Consider the following 16290-nt stretch of genomic DNA (forward strand, 5'->3'; position numbering starts at 1 on the left):
CCAGGAAATCTCATGTTTATGTAAACGATTTCTCGGAAATCCTGTGAATATGTAGGATTTTACAGTATATAATCTCTGAAAGTCTACCAAATCGGTGGCGCACTTATGGTGGAGAATCCCCAGTGCTGCCCAGCGCTGCAATAAAGAATACCTGCTTAATAGTAACTTCGTTGCTATTGAGGGCTCATGTACCATATTTTTAGGAGGCTACTCACCTTAGAAAGGAAAGAAATATCTATCAGAATCACAGTCATATAGTGCTAAGTATGCTATTAACATGGGCACCTCTGTGTGTCATTAAATGTGCCTAAAAGCTGTGCTTAAATATGTGACCTGTTATCAGTTCCAGCTACAGCTACTTACCAGAACTCTTTAAAAGACTTAGTGAAATCAGACTGTACTGTAAAAGACTTGCTCAGTATTCTGTCTGCTCGCTCTCTCTCCCCAGCTATTCAGTTGCAGTGCAAGAATCATATCCACATCCTTTTGATCAAATTTACTACACCAGTTGTACTGTGAAAGACAAACAGTATCTCCCTCTCCCTCCCCCTTCCTTCTTCGTCCCCCAGCTTATATACTGAGCATGACGTCATATGGCATGGAATAACCCTTTGGTCAGTCTGGGTCAGCCCCCCTGGCTGTGCTCCCTCACAGCCCCGCCCCCCCGTGCACCTGGCAGACCATGGGAAGCTGAAAAGTCCTTGACCAGTGTAAGCACTGCTTAGCACCTATTTAGCAACAGCTCAGCACTACTCAGCAACAACCAAAACATCAGTGTGTTATCAACCTTATTCTCATCCTAAATCCCAAACACAGCACTATACCAGCTACTAGGAAGAAAATTAACTCTATCCCAGCTGAAACCAGGACAGTATCCACCCCTTATTCCATACCATCTACGCCATGCTCAGGTCCCACGCTTTCCAATACATTCCAATTAATCAGAACCACTTTTCCTGTCTTTTGATATATACACAGAGATATCATTCCCTTAGTTCATGGGCCATCCCTCTAAAATGTCTGTTGAGATCATTCAGTCCATGACTCCATCTGTTATGACAGTTATGACGGTCTTTCAGGGCAGGAGAGATGGTGTGTGGTGCTGGATTGTTGCATGCTGAAGCCAATTCTGGTACCATCACTGCTGCACTTTGCTCAGTTTCCTCAAAGTTCATTCCTCATTAATCTGGGTGATTCTTACTGTAATTACCATTAAAATGGCATATAGCCACCATAGAAGTGATGACATAGAATATTACATAGCAATTAACATAATACAATTCAGTTCATTGGCTATTTTCACCCAAAATCAAATCCCCTTGAGGTACACATCCGACTTCCCCATCCTCCCACATCACCCACCAAGTGCATCCAGGTCCCTGAGCAAAAGCAATCCCATGAATGGGTTTACCTGTGCCCGAGGCAGGAATAATCCAGACTGTCTTCCCCAGCGTATTTTTTATGTGCACTACAGGGACTTTATCCCCCTCTACTAGTGTTGACTAACCAGGTGGCCTTTGCGAAATGTGTATCCCAATGTTTGAATGTCCCACCACCCGTTGCTTTTAGTGTAGTCTTTAACAGTCCATTGTATCATTCAATTTTCCTGGAGGCTGGTGCATGATAGGGGATGTGATATACCCACTCAATGCCATGCTCTTTGGCCCAGGTGTCTATGAGGCTGTTTTAGAAATGAGTCCCATTGTCTGACTCAGTTCTTTCTGGGGTGCCGTGTCGCCACAGGACTTGCTTTTCAAGACCCAGGACAGTGTTCTGAGGCACAGGATATGTTTCCAGGCATCCGGTGGTTGCTTCCACCATTGTAAGCGCATGGCGCTTGCCTTGGCAGGTTTGTGGGAGTGTGATATAATCAATCTGCCAGGCCTCCCCATATTGATATTTCAGCCATCGTCCTCCATACCAGAGAGGCTTTAGCCGCTTGGCTTGCTTGATTGCAGCGCATGTTTCGCATTCATGGATAACCTGTGCAATAGTGTCCATGGTCAAGTCCACCCCTCGCTCACAAGCCCATCTATATGTTGCATCTCTTCCTTGATGGCCTGAGGTGTCATGGGCCCACTGAGCTAGAAATAATTCACCCTTATGTTGCCAGTCCAGGTCCACCTGAGCCACTTCAATCTTAGCAGCCTGATCCACCTGCTGGTTGTTTTGATGTTCTTCAGTGGCCTGACTCTTGGGTATGTGAGCAACTATGTGACGTACTTTTACAACCAGGTTCTCTCCCTGGGCAGCAATATCTTGCCACAGTGTGGCAGCCCAGACGGGTTTGCCTCTGCGCTGCCAGTTGCTCTGCTTCCATTGCTGCAACCACCCCCACAGGGCATTTGCCGCCATCCATGAGTCAGTACAGAGATAGAGCACTGGCCACTTTTCTCATTCGGCAATGTCTAAAGCCAGCTGGATGGCTTTCACCTCTGCATACTGACTCGATTCACCTTCTCCTTCAGCAGTTTCTGCGACTTGTCGTACAGGACTCCATACAGCAGCCTTCCACCTCCGATGCTTTCCCACAAGACGACAAGGCCCATCAGTGAACAGGGCATATTGCTTCTTATTTCCTGGCAGTTTATTATACAGCGGGGCCTCCTCAGCACGCGTCACCTCCTCTTATGGCGATATTCCGAAATCTTTGCCTTCTGGCCAGTCCATGGTCACTTCCAAGATTCCTGGGCGAACGGGGTTTCCTATTCGAGCCCGTTGTGTGTTCAGTGCGACCCACTTACTCCATGTAGCATCAGTTGCATGATGTGTACAGGGGACCCTCCCTTTGAACATCCAGCCCAGCACTGGCAGTCGGGGTGCCAAGAAGAGCTGTGCTTCAGTACCAACCACTTCCGAAGCGGCTCGAACCCCTTCATATGCTGCCAATATCTCTTCTTCGTTTGGAGTATAGCGGGCCTTGGATCCTCTGTATCCCCGACTCCAAAACCCTAGGGGTCAACCTCGAGTCTCCCCTGGTGCTTTCTGCCAGAGGCTCCAGGGAGGGCCGTTCTCCCCGGCTGCAGTGTAGAGCACTTTTTTTACATCTTGCCCTGCCCGGACTGGCCCAAGGGCTACTGCATGAACTGCATCTCCTGTTTAATTTGTTCAAAGGCTTGTCGTTGCTCAGGGCCCCATTTGAAATAGTTCTTCTTCTGGGTCACTTGATAGAGAGGGCTTACAATGAGACTGTAATTTGGAATATGCATTCTCCAAAAACCCTCTGGCCTCTGGGCCAGTCACAACGGGGTGCTTTTGCCACTCATTCCCAGTTAGGCTCACTTTGGCTTCCAATACAGTCAGCTGTTGGGATCCCCCTGTCACTCCAGAAATACAGATGGGTTCTCCCCCTTTATACCTTGATGGCATGAGGGTACACTGTGCACCGGTGTCCACTAAAGCCTTATACTCCTGTGGGTCGGATGTGCCAGGCCATCAAATCCACACAGTCCATTAAACCCGGTTGTCCCTTTCCTCCACCTGGCTGGAGGCAGGGCCCCTCTAGTCCTGGTCATAGCATTCGTTACTTCTTGTAAATGCGAATCAAAAGTCCCTTTATTAAGATCGGAAGCAAAATCAGCCCTTGTACTCTGTCTGGGGAACTGCTCACTGGAAACTTTGACTTGCTGGAACTCTTGGGGCAGTTTCTCCACAGCCGAGACAAGGGAGGAGGAGAGACTTTCTTCATATTCCCAGAGCTGGCTAGCCGCTTCATCCACCGTTGGTCCGTCTTCATCTTTCCAGGTCAGTATTACCAAGGAGTTGGCATATGACGCTGGTGCATTCCTGTGATGGGTGCGCTTGCCCCTTTGAACAGACTGGCAGTGGCTTGGCGCAGGCTCCAAAAGAGATAAAGGCCTGAGCTGTAGACGGGCTGTGAATTCCTCTATTTTTAACCTGTTTTCTGCAAACCCACAAAGGAACAGAGCGACTCCTTTATCAAGGAAACAACAAAGTTGTGGGTACAAGGAGTCTCCTGCATACCTTTTTCTCTCGTCTTTTGACTACAAGTCAACCACTTTAACCTATAAATATGACAGCCTGACTCCATTTTTTTGGAGCTCTCCCTGCTAGGCAGTGAGGCTGCATGGCAGTGATCTCCCCACCCCTGGGACACCTCTCAAGGCTGCTCCTTGAGGCAGAGAGACCTTTTTCCGACAACAGATCTTTGGTAAGCGACTGATATCGCGCATAACCTTTTTTTTTCTTGGTAACTTTGATTGCATGCTGAATTGATGCTAATGAAACATATAAGCTTTGCATATATAATCCTTTAGATATAAACCGTTGTCCAAGTCTGAGACTAGGATTGGATCCAGCCACACCTAGACTCCTCCTGAGGAAGGAGTTTAGAAAGCAAGGGGGTCCTTTCTGAACCTCGTGACTCAACGGGAGGGTATTCCTTACTCCCTGTATTTCTTCCCTTAGACATAAACTGTTGTCCAAGTCTGAGACTAGGATTGGATCCAGCCACACCTAGACTCCTGAGGAAAGAGATTAGAAAGCAAGGCGGTCCTTTCTGAACCTCATGACTCAACGGGCGGGTCCTCCTTACTCTCTGCATCTTCATTCTCTCTGTAAATCATTCTAACTCGAGTGTAACTCAATTTCCCTTTGTATGATTTTTCCATGCAGTAATTAATAGCGTGAACCTTGCCATTGAACTTTGTTAAGTTGCACTTTCACAACGTCATATTAAAACCACTTTTGCTAATACTTCTGTTGGTGATTCCTTAAGTGTTATAAATCACCCCATTCGCAAAAGCTCCATACCAACTTCCGCCATATGGGTCATGTGTACTGCACTTCATCTGGATCTTTGGATAACTGCTCGTTGTCCAGGTCATTATAAATCACCTCCAGCACAGCTAATTCCCTCAGGTACTGGATACCTCTCTCCATGGTGGTCCACTTGCCTGGCTGACGTATAAAATCTTCCTTAAAGGGATACCTTTCCTTCACGCCTGACAGGAGTCACCTCCAGAGGCTGATGGCTTGTGCCCTTTTCCAATTGCTTTGTCAATGCCCCCTTCCCTAGAAAGGGATCCCAGCTGTTTCGCTTCCTTACCCTCTAATTCCAGGCTACTGGCCCCATTATCCCAGCATTGGAGCAGCCAGGTGACAATGTGCTCGCCTGGACGACAGCTGAAATCCTTTCGCATATCTCGCAGTTCACTCAAGGATAGGGATCGGGTGGTTTCCGTCTCATTTATGAGTTCTTCTTCCTCCTCCTGTTCTCGTGATGGCCCTGTTTTTTCATTATCCCTTTGTAAATGAGTTGACTTTCGCTTCCAGGATTTCTTCTTGTGTATATGGGTGACTGATACCAGCACAGGTTGGTTCTCTGGTTCAGCTGCAGTGCCTGTCACTGGGGTTTGAGTAGCCACAGTGCCTCCCGCCGGGGATGGAGTAGCCGCAGTGCCTGTCCCTGGGGTTGGAGTAACTGCAATGCCTGTTGCTGGGGTTTGAATAGCTACAGTGCCTGTTGCCGGGGTTGGAGTAGCCACAGTATTAAATAATTGTTTAACCCTAAGCAAGACCTGACACACATTCAGGAGACATAGCAATAGGAACATGCTGGTTTGAACATCCCAAGGATATTCAAAATTCTCAAGAGCTATTGTAATTAGCCTGGAGAAGAAGGAGAAGATGGAGGAAGGTGTCTCCCCCGTAGGCTGGCTCTCCGAGGAGAAAAAGTAAAAAGTGTAATTTTTAATAATTTCCGATAGATGGCTCCCGAAGTACAGAGGTGACGGCAATGCTGAGTACAAATATGAGATTGATCTCATGACCAATAATTTTTCGTACCATAAACCAGTGTTACACAGTACAGCAAAGCGACAACCTTACTCCATCTCCCAGACATGATAAACAGCACATAAATACTGCTAAACTGTATATATGGCAAGTAAGGTGTTATATAACACAACTCTGAGAGCAAATATGACAACTCTGAGAGCGAATAAATCAACATTGTGACCAGTGATTACTAAACTAATATAATGAATGCTTATAACAAATTTGTTTTAACATGCTCTGGTCAGTTCTGTTGTTATCTCAACCCTTCGAGCCCCATGTTGGGCACCAAAAAGGACTGTTGTGGTTTAACTCCAGTCGGCAACTAAGCACCACACAGCTGCTCACTCACCCTCCCCTATCCCAGTGGGATGGGGGAGAGAATTGGGAAAAAAAGGTAAAACCTGTGGGTTGAGGTAAAGACAGTTTAATAGGACAGCAGAGGAAGAAGAAATAATAATAATAATGATAAAAGAATATACAAAACAAGTGATGGGCAGTGCAATTGCTCACCACCCGCTGACTGATGCCCAGCCCGTCCCTGAGCAGCAATCGCTGCCCCCCGGCAAACTCCCCCAGTTTATATACTGAGCATGATGTCATATGGTATGGAATAGCCCTTTGGCCAGTCTGGGTCAGCTGTGCTGGCTGTGTCCCCTCCTAGCTTGTTGTGCATCTTGGCAGAGCATGGGAAGCTGAAAAGTCCTTGACTAGTGTAAGCACTACTTAGCAACAACTAAAACATCAGTCTGTTATCAACATTATTCTCACACTAAATCCAAAACACAGCACTATACCAGCTACTAGGAAGAAAATTAACTCTATCCCAGCTGAAACCAGGACAGATGGGAGGGTCTTTGCTTCCCTAGTCCCTGCCTTGAGGTCTGTCCACTGTGGGAAGAGAGGTTGCCAGTGAAGACTGAGGCAAAAAAGTTGTTGAGTACCTCAGCTTTCTCCTCGTCTGTTGTTACCAGTTTGCCAGTCGTGTTCATCAGGGTGGAATATGTTTTATTTGACCTTCCTTTTCTGGCTGACATACCTGTAGAAGCCCTTCTTATTATTCTTTGCGTCCCTTGCCAAGTTCAGCTCCAGCCACGCCTTGGCCTTCCTGACTCCATCCCTACACATCCGGGCAACATCCCTATACTCTTCCCAGGATACCTGTCCGTGTTTCCACTGCCTGTGCATTTCCTTCTTGCCCTTTAGTTTGACCAGCAGGTCTTGACTCAGCCATGCTGGTCTCTTGCCTTCCTTTCCTGATTTCTTACACCTGGGGATCGAGAGCTGTTGCACTCCATGGAAAGCATGCTTAAAGCTCTGCCAGCTCTGTTCTGCTCCCTTGAACAGCTTTCCTAAAATTCAGGGTCCTGACTTTACTCTTCGCCTGTCCCATATCCCTCAGGACTGCGAACTCCACCAGAGCATGATCGCTGCAGCCCAGGCTGCCTCCAATCTTGACGTCTCTAATTAGCTCATTTGCATTGGTGAGCAGATAATTAAGAGTAGCATCTACATGGCTATGACTTTTTGATATTTCATTCTTTGTGTTACAGAATAACCGGAATGCAATTTAGATCAGAACAGAAGTGGTTTATTGCTTTCGTTATAGGAGAGAACACAGAGGAGCAGAGTGACAGCCTCTGCTGATGTGAACTCTGCCCAAATGGGGCAGTTACGGAGTTTATATAACTTAAGGTAATATGACTTGTTTTTCACCAAACCATGTCAGATAAGCAGCAATTACTGTAGTAAATTGCAACACAGAGTGGTAATGTGGATTACTTCATATAGGGAGGCTTCAGACAGTCAGATAAGGAAGCTCTAGACAGTACCTCTTTTTTACAAATAATTCACTCCTTTGTTAATTAAATCCTGCTGACTCGGTGAGGCTGTTTGGTCATGCTGATATGTATTTAGTAGCTAGTGAGGCCTGCAAAGGCCTGTGAAGTGTTAACTATATTACTTACACATTTGCTTGGGAAGTCCACATAAGCTAATGGGTAACTGAGGATCCATAAATTATTCAAGTTGAGTTTTACGTAGAGCGAAGGTACATGATGTATTAACATAATATATATAACTTGGTGACTGTTGTTATGGTGTGGTGGGATGACCTTGGCTGGCTACCAGGTGCCCACCCAACTGGTCTTTCACTCCCCCTCCTCAACAGGACAGAGGGAGAAAATAAGATGGAAAAGCTCATGGGTCAAGATAAAGACACAGAGATCACTTACTCATTGCCAACATGGGCAAAACAGACTCGACTTGGGGAAAATTAATTTATTTCCAATTAAAATGGAGTTGGATGGTGAGAAACAAAGAACAAAAACTGAAACCACACCTTCCCCCCACACACCCCTTTTTCCCAGGCTTAACTTCACACCTTCATTCCTGGCTCCTCTGACATCAGTAAATCTCCAAGAGACAGTGGGGAACATCCCAGACAGGCAGACTTGAGATGGGATTTTGAAAACAGCAGAAGGAGTACAAGGCCTCTGCTGCTTCACAAATGAAGCAGTCTTTAGCAAGGCTGTCTTGGTGCCTGGGTGTTTAATGTAGCAGCAGATAAGTGGTAGTAAATGTTTTTGGTCTGTATGGCTCTGAGACTGATTATGCTGGTTCTCCTAACAATTTCATGAATGTTGTTGGACTGTGCCAAATATTCCACTTCCAGCTGTTGGTAAAAGAATATGAGTTGGCATTTATCAGACAAAGGAAAAAAAGCGCCTGTCGTGTTGTTGTGGGTTGACCCCTGTAGGCAGCTATGCCCCAAACAGCTGCTCACTCACTCCCCCACAATGGAATGGGGAGAGGATTGGAAGGGTAAAAGTGAGAAAACTCGTGGATTGAGATAAAAAAAACCAGTTTAATAGGGAAAGCAAAAGCTGCGCACGCAAGCAAAACAAAATAAGGAATTCATTCACTACTTACTCGGCAGGCAGGTATTTAGCCATTTCCAGGAAAGCAGGGCTCCATCACGCATAATGGTTACTTGGGAAGACAAACGCCATAACCCTGAATGTCCTCCCTTCCTCCTTCTTCTCCCCAGCTTTTATTGCTGCACATGATGTCATATGGTATGGAATATCCCTTTGATCAGTTCTTGCCCACCCAGCCAACTTGCTGGTGGGGCGGTGTGAGAAGCAGAAAAGGCCTTGACGCTGTGTAAGCACTGCTCAGCAATAACTTAAACATCCCTGTGTTATCAATGCTATTTTCATCACAAATCCAAAACATAGCATCACACAAACTACGAAGAAAATTAACTCTATCCCAGTCAAAACCAGCATGTCTTTATATCTAGAGTGGGTTCAGGCCGGATTCATCCTTGACTGAGTTCTGCACTGGAACAGGTGTGGTCTGGCAGTCAGTCTGTGATTCATCCCACCACATTTCAGTGATAGTGATTAGATCGTAGCTTTCTAGCTGCACAGCAGCATCCAGCTCCTCCTGTTTGTTACCCATGCTGCATGCATTGGTATAGAGGCACTTCAGCTGGCCTATTGACCATGTCACCTTTTTAGAGGAAAACACCCTAATTCCTTTGAGGTATTTCACAGGTATTTCCCTCTTGGTTCCTAATACATCAGCAGCCCCTGGCCCTTCTCTGTTGCTCAAAACTCCAATCATGGGGGAAGGCATTTTGTGAGAGAGACACTATGTGGCCTAGACAGTAGTGTGTTGCACATATAGCCCAGAACAGAAAATACATATTTTCAAACAGGTAAATGGAGAAAAGAGAGAATAATAATAAAATGAACAGTTATTTTGCCAGTTTGTTTGGTATTATTGCTGGATGTTTATAATACATATATTTCTGTTACTGTGTATTGTATTGTATTGTATGTGGCTGCTCACAATATCTCCATTATGGATGGATGTTCCAGTGACCTTTACTGGAAAAAAAATCTTAAGGAAAAGAGTCTTAAGAGATCCTAATCCCTTTTTATTTGTGTAGCCTGAGTGATCAGTTCCTATAGCAGAATAATTCTTGCCCTTAGGAGGTGTCTTGAATTAATTTGTCTTACTCTAAGAAATTATGCCTGTTCTCTGCCTGGCTTTTTTGCCTCAGGAGAAGACTGGGAAAACAATGATTGTCACTTACCAAGGCAGGAGCCCAGGCTTCCAGCAATTGCAATTGAGGCTTTGCTGTTGCACTGTTGTTATCAAAAAACCATAAAAATAAAAAGTAGATCATTTGACTATGCAATTAGTACATTCCTGTTGAAATCTAGGTGATCTTAATCTTCTGTCTCCTTTCAGAACTCCCGTGTTTCTCACGTAAGAAAAATTATTCCTAAACATTAAGGTTTAGTTTTTGATAGTGAAATATTCTTTGAGTGGTTTGCTTACAGGGTTTTATTGGACTACATTGGGGCAGACAAAAAAAGATGAACTTGAATGACTGTAAAAACACATTGGATAGCCAAAATGGTAACATCCAGATGATGTTTAACCACATAATAATTAATTTGTATTGCTTGGTGAAATGTTTATTGCATTTTCTTTTGCACTATCAGTGTATTGCAAGATTGAAAAGGAAATATTTGCAATTATGTAAAATAGTAGGAACTTCTAGATTTGAAAAAAATGCATGCTGTATAATAATCTTATGATGAGCAAGCTTTGCAACTTCCTTTTGGGATTCAGACAGCTGTTTATGGATCTAGACTACTTTTTTTACTTTTTTAAGTTGCCAAGACTTCTACGTGTAAATGAAGGCTAGCCACAACTATAACTGTTATTTGACAGTGGAGTGACATAACGAGGAGTTTTGACAAGTGAAGAGACTAGAACTTACATTTACTTCACAGTGTCACATCAAAATTTTTGCTTTTATGCTCCAAGAAATTAATTTGGAAGCATAAATTTAAATTTAGTTCTGTCTGCCTACCATGATCCTTGAAGAGCAAGGAGAACTGAGGGTACCTCTTCTACTGTACACTGCATAACTATTTAAATTTTATAACTTTTTTTAAGTTGACTCATAGTATCTTCAGCGCTCTAACATTTCCTTCTAAATTTTTCCTTCTACCCATTCAGCTTGTGACAGTGACCACTGGGGACCTCACTGCAGCAGCCGTTGCTAGTGCAAAAATGGAGCCTTATGCAATTCCATTACTGGAGCCTGCCACTGTGCATCAGGTTTCAAAGGCTGGCACTGAGAGGAACACTGTGACCAAGGGACATATGAAAATGATTGCCATCAGAAATGTCAGTGTCAAAATGGAGCCACCTGCGACCACATGCCTGGAGAGTGTAAATGTCCTCCTGGGTATGCTGTTGCCATGTAAGCAGATGGTATATTATTTATAACAATAAATGTGTTAACAAGAGAAATTAAATTTAGAGTACACTTTAACACTATGTTGTTGGTCTGCCTATTGTATATCACAGAGAAGCAAGACTGTACTGGACACAGCCATTTCCAGCTGGTTTTGCAATGGACCCACCACAGGCCAAAGCTGAGCCCATCAGCAAAGCTGGTGGCATCTCTGTGAAAAAGTATTTAAGAAAGGGCAAAATGCTGCCCGAGAGAGAGGAGTGAGGGAAAAAGTTTAAGAAACAACCCTGCAGACACCAAGGTCAGTGAAGAAGGAGGTTGAGAAGGTGCTCCAGGTGCCGGAGCAGGGATTCCCCTGCAGCCTGTGGAAGTTTTGGAAGACACCATAGTGGAGCGGGTATTTCCCCACAGTCTGTGGAGGACCCCACGCAGGAGCAGGTGGATATTTTCTGAAGTATCTGCAGCCTGTGGGGAGCCAATACTGGAGCAGGTTCTTCTGACAGGAACTGTGGCACATGGAGGACCCATGCTGGAGCAGGTTTATCCTGAAGGACTGCAGCCTGTGGGAAGGACCCATGACAGAGCAGGGGAACAGCGTGAGGAGGAAGGAGCAGCAGAGAGGAACTGTTATGAACTGACCACAACCCCCATTTCCCATCCCCCCTGCACTACTTGGGGCAGGTGTGGGGAGGAGAAGAGGTAGAGGAGTTGGGAATGAAGGAGTGAAGTTGAGCTTGGGAATAAGGGGGGTGGGGGGAAGGTGCTTTAGTTTTTGTCTTTGTCTTGTTTCTTACCATCCTACTCTGTTTTAATTGGCAATAAGATAAATTAATTTTCCTAAAGTCGAGTCTGTTTTGCCCATGACAGTAATTGGTAAGTGATCTCCCTATCTTTATCTCGACCCATGAGCTTTTTCATCTCATTTTCTCCCCCTGTCCTGTTGAGGCAGGGGAGTGAGAGAGAGCGCCTGGCTGGGCGTCTGGTAGCTGGTCATGGATAACCCACCACAGTCAGTAACAATCAATGAGCACAAAGCAGTGTAGAAAGAAAAAAAGTATCTGATTACAATTCCTAGATTGCCAGGTCTATTTCCTCAGATTTGTTGCACAGATACTGTACAGTATTCTGTTTGCTACCCATTATTTTGGACTGCTTTCTGTTTCATACTTTTGGCTGGAAAAATTAATGATAGCATTAAAAATAGAGTTGACTGGAGACTGGAGTGTATGCCGAAGTAACAGTTGTATCTGTTACACACCAACTTTTCAGCTGTGAGCATCTCTGTCTGCTTGGGAATCATGGAGTGCAGTGCAAGGAGAGGTGCCCATGCCAGAACAGAGGAGTCTGTCACCATGTGACCAGGGAGTGTGCCTGCCCACCAGGATGGATGGTAAAAACACTTTCTGAAATCAATACAACCCCAAAGACTATCCATATTTGTAGATTTCAGGCAGCATCAGAAAAAGCAAATTAAGATAGCAGATGCACTCTGCTTGTAGCCAGGAATAACAGGAAATATATTTTAGCATATGCTGCTCCTTCAAGGGACTGGAATAAAATACTTGCAAAACCATCTGTTACTGAATATTCCCCAGTTCTGCACTGCATTTTTAACCATGTCAGATTCTGGGAGACAAAAAAACATGATTCATACTATGAAGATATAACATTCTTTAAAACTTGTCTAGAAGTCATTTACTCGTAGATAAAATTTGATATTACAGGGAGGTAGCACAGTTTTGAATCATTTATATATTCAAATGAAACTTGTCACCTGCCTGTACTTGCCCATTCTGAGTTGGATAATAATGGAGTTGGAAGATGATCACAACCTAAATAATTTTTAAATATGTTTGCAGATATTATTTATTAATAGCGAAATGTTTTCTATGAAAATGTCCATTTTGAGTGAAAATCCACTTTATTGAACTTTTAATTAGCTCATGATATATGAGGACTTCTGTGATAGAGATCAGGTTTTCACCAACTAGAGAGCATAGTTATAAATGGATCAAGTCTCTTTTCGTGTTTGAATAGCACCACTCACCTGAGTACCTAACTCAGATTGTGGAACTTTTACTTTTTACTCAACTTCATGATAGAAAACCAGAAATTAATGATGATAAGATACAAGCGTTTGCATGAATTCTTGACTCTCTCTATTGGCCTAAAGAAAGCTAATGAAAAATGAAATAGCATATAAATATGATGAAAATTTTATACTAGTGTGCATTAACTAATAAGTTGCTAATGAGCTCTTTGATTAATTTTCTATTCCAAATAGTTATTTAAGCATAAACCTGTTAGTTTTAGAAATTTCAATTCCATGAACCGCAATTTTATCAGCATATACTTTTTTACTGTGCATGTAAGGCTGGTATAAAATAGCCAGATATAGCATTGCAGAAATTCAAAAACTGTGTAAGGGAAGCAAAAATCATACCTGACCTTTTAAGATGTGCTGCTTTCCAATGAAATTACAAAAAGCTTTTCTTTTTGCCAAAAAAGCCCATGAAGTCGTATAATTGGGGCATTACAATAGTTATTGCTTTCTACACCGCTGTTCACTGGAGGGCATTTCTTGATATATATTACTCCTGATAAAGAAACTGGGAAGAGCTTGAGACCACCTAGTTTTAAATGTCTTCGTGTTTATTGTTGCTTAGAGATAATGTTTTTCATTAGCGTTGGCTTCCAGAAAGGAAATCCTAGAAGATCATCTCCCCCAGTGCTTGAACATCCCGGCATTTAAAGCTGGAGAAGAGTCTGGCGTTTCCAAGATCAGCACAAGATGAGTGACACAAGATCTCCTTGATCTTCCTTCATTGCAAACCTTCTTTCTTCCCTATCTATTTGGGCTGCAATCATAGAATGGTTTGGGTTGGAAGAGACCTTAAAGATCATCTAGTTCCAATCCCCCTGCCACGGGCAGGGATACCCTCCAGTAGACCAGGTTGCTCAAAGCCCCATCCAACCTGGCCTTGAACACTTCCAGGGAGGGGGCATCCACAACTTCTCTGGGCAACCTGTTCCAGTGCCTCACCACCCTCACAGTGAAGAATTTCTTCCTTATATCTAATCTAAACCTATCCTCTTTCAGTTTAAAACCATCATGGTTTAACCCCAGCCAGCAACTAAGCACCACACATCCCTGGTGGGATGGGGGAGAGAACTGGAAGGGTAAAAGTGAGAAAACTCATGGGTTGAGATAAAGACAGTTGAATAGGTACAGCAAAAGCCACACAAACAAGCAAAGCAAAGCAAAGCAAAGCAAGGAATTCATTCACTACTTCCCATTGGCAGGCAGCTGTTCAGCCATCTCCAGGAAAGCAGGGCTCCATCACGCATAATGGTTACTTGGGAAGACAAATGCCATCACGCTGAATGTCCCCCTCTTCCTTCTTCTTCCCCCAGCTTTATATGCTGAGCATGATGTCATATGGTATGGAATAGCCCTTTGGCCAGTCTGGGTCAGCTGTCGTGGCTGTGTCCCCTCCCAGCTTCTTGTGCACCTGGCAGAGCATGGGAAGCTGAAAAGTCCTTGACTAGTATGAACACTACTGATCAACAACTAAAACATGAGTGTGTTATCAACATTATTCTCATCCTAAATCCAAAACACAGCACTATACCAGCTACTAAGAAGAAATTTTACTCTATCCGAACTGAAACCAGGACACCATTACCCCTCATGTCATCCGCAAACTTGCTGAGGGTGCACTCAATCCCACTGTCCATGTCCCCGACAAAGATGTTAAATAATACTAGTCCCAATACGGACCCCTGAGGAATGCCACTCGTCACTGGTCTCCACCCAGACATTGAGCCATTGACCGCAACACTTTGAGTGCGACCATCCAGCCAATTCCTTATCCACTGAGTGGTCCATCCGTCAAATCCATGTCTCTCCATTTTAGAGAGAAGGATGTTGTGTGGGACAGTATCAAATGCTTTGCACAAGTCCAGGTAGATGACATCACTTTTTGTTACTGACTTAAAAAGGAGAAGAGCTGGGCAAGAATATTCTTGTTTCACAGAGTTATTTTGTTAAATAATTAGGCATTCTCCTGATACCTTGCTGGGTCTTTCCAAACTGGTAATGACAGGAAGCAAATATCTGAAGCAAAGGCCTCAGAGGAAACATAGCCAATTCCATAAGGTACCAAAATCCACATAGTTTGTAAGAAAGACGTGTGCAAAAATTTCAATCAACCCATTTTTATGAATAAAAGTAGTTGTAGACCCTGATACATCAAAATTCAAAAGACATCGTGCTGGGGTTTCTCCTAATACCTAAAACTAAATCATAGGACTAAGAGCGTCGTCCAGATGCTCCTTGAACTCTGACAGGCTTGGTGCCATGACCACTTCCCTGGGGAGCCTGTTCCAGTGACCGACCACCCTTGAGGAAGTTGTAGACTGCAATGAAGTCACCCCTCAGCCTTCTCTTCTCCAAGCTGAACAAGCCAAGTGACCTCAGCTGCTCCTCATAAGTCTTGCCCTTAAGGCCTTTCATCATCTTGGTTGCCCTCCTCTAGACCCACTCTAATAGTCTGATGTCCTTCTTATATTGAGGTGCCCAAAACTTCACATGGTAGAGTGGGACAATCACCTCCCTCATTTACAAGTAATGTAAACCGAAATTAAAAGAAAAAGCTTTGTCTCAAACAAGGGGCAAACTGAAGAAGTAAGGCAATGAGATGTGTAGTACATTTTCCCTGTGGCAATACATTTTTTACTAACATCACTGGATAACTGGAGAACTAGTTAAGAGCCACAAAATTAGGTTTAGTCTATTATCATACAAAACAGAAAAACCTCACTGGATTTTTTCAGAAATTTATTTTAAAAACTCTAGCTGTATCCACAGCAAAACATCTTCATCGGTAGTGGAAAGCTCTGCCAATGTACTTAGATACTTTAAGTGAGCGTTAATATGGAAAAACACATAATTAATAATTACTGAAAATAGAACAATTATGCCATGAAACAATTTATTTGGCAATCAGAAGATAGTATAATTCATACTTTTTTGGTTTTTCGTTTGGCTAATTTTTAACTGGTTTTGGCTGAGATAGAGTTTAATTTCTTCATAGTAGCTTGTATGGGGCTATGCTTTGGATTTCTGATGAGAATAATGTTGATAACACACTTATATTTTAGTTACTGCTGAGCAGTGCTTACACAGAGTCAAGGCCTTCTCTCTTTCT

The sequence above is a fragment of the Nipponia nippon genome, unplaced genomic scaffold (assembly GCF_047370975.1).
Source record: "Nipponia nippon isolate SJK-2023a ecotype South Korea unplaced genomic scaffold, ASM4737097v1 scaffold_33, whole genome shotgun sequence".
NCBI classification, from domain to species: Eukaryota; Metazoa; Chordata; class Aves; order Pelecaniformes; family Threskiornithidae; genus Nipponia; species Nipponia nippon.